The 1392-nt window shown below is 44.8% G+C and overlaps 1 long non-coding RNA gene across 2 annotated transcripts; it reads right to left on the bottom strand.

The window, feature by feature from the left end:
- Window positions 1-217: 217 nt before the first annotated feature.
- On the bottom strand, window positions 218-1392 carry LOC130588006 (uncharacterized). Of its 2 annotated transcripts, none has more exons than XR_008966889.1 (3): window positions 1352-1392; window positions 895-1014; window positions 218-811 (listed from the first exon to the last, which is right to left on the bottom strand). It is a non-coding gene; the product is annotated as an uncharacterized LOC130588006 (long non-coding RNA). The 2 variants fall into 2 exon arrangements; XR_008966888.1 differs by having other exon boundaries at window positions 895-1011.

The raw sequence follows: 1392 nt of genomic DNA, 5'->3' as shown, positions 1-1392 counted from the left end.
AATGTTCCAAAGAGACCCTTCCCTGCACAGCACAGTCTGGAAGAGACAAATTCAGCCAATAGGAAATCTGTGTTAATCAAAGCTGTGTTTCCAGTTCTAGGATAGCTGGATTTCAGCAACCTGAATCCCACATTCAGAAGAAAACGCATAGAAAAAGCACTGCTTTTTCACATTTTATTTTCATCACTACTACAGAACCTAAAATACATGTGTGATAGATTCAGCAGAAGAAATACAGGATTAATAAGAAATGCTTCTCTGGTTAAATATTACCTGGTTGAGTTGAATCACTTCAGATCCTACACAGCTCTTCTCATCTACAATACACGCAATTTTTGGTATTAAAATGATCTAAACCCCAAAGCTACAAATGGCAATTAATGGGCTTGAATTCCCTCAGCCGTAACACTCCAGTTCTCCAGGCAGTGACACAAGGTGCCTGGGAAAGGGGCTTTTGAAATGCCATAAATCTGTAGCAAGCATTGGGGTTTTCAAAGCTGTTGAAGCAGGCTGGACATTTCTATGCAAATGGTGGAGAAAGGGGAGATCTACTCAGGAGGAGGATGAGGATAAACCTACTCTCCTCAATTCTCAGAGGAGGGGAAACAGCAAAAGCACTTCAAACTCTTCAGTGTAAATCAGCTGGCCAGGCAGGAGTGAACAGCATTCAGTGTCTCCAGGGGAMWGTGCTGCTTTGTGTCCTGGGTGGTCACTGTAAGCAGCTCTGACACTGCTGGTTCAACCCCTTGTGCTGCTGGTTCACGCTCTTTCCTGCTCTTCTTCATGTTCCTCTTGCCTTCATTCCTCATATCTGGAAGAATAAGAGTGATTTTAAATCACATTTAATGGAATTGAGCCAAGGAATTGCTGTTTGATAGCTGAGTGCTCCCTTACCTCAGAAAAGGAACAACTTGATACTCATGAGTGTATTGAAGGCGATGCTCTTTGCCAGCAGAACTCTCAAACCCAGCACAGCCATGGACAGCATGTTCACTTTCTCCCCTTCAGTATCTGCTGAGTGATCAGAAAAGATGGGAGAGATCATGGTGTGGGTTTTGATGTTGTGATCTTGGCAGAAAGTGGAACAAACCCCAGGGAATAGTTTGAGGAAAAGGGAGAGCAGCAAAGGAACAGACGATAGTGAACAAGGCAACACCAGGGGAGCCCAGGGTCTGTGTCTTTTGCTTTTGGCTTCCTGGGGCTTGTGTGTTACTGCAGGAGCAGCCTTGGAACAGCAGCTTGGTCTGCTGAATATGTTGTGTTCTGATTCCTCTCCCCTGGAGAAAATACAACTCCCTGCATTTATCCCCCAAACAGCGATGTAACTTCACAACCTGTTAGGGTAACTCACCTTTTGCTGAGGGGTCTGTGCTGTTGCAAACCCAGTTACTG

Source organism: Malurus melanocephalus, unplaced genomic scaffold (genome assembly GCF_030028575.1).
Source record: "Malurus melanocephalus ecotype Western Australia unplaced genomic scaffold, MMel_1.1 scaffold_3020, whole genome shotgun sequence".
Lineage (NCBI taxonomy): Eukaryota > Metazoa > Chordata > Aves > Passeriformes > Maluridae > Malurus > Malurus melanocephalus.
Note: the sequence above shows the minus strand (reverse complement) of the source record. Positions and strands in the feature narration are given on the sequence as shown.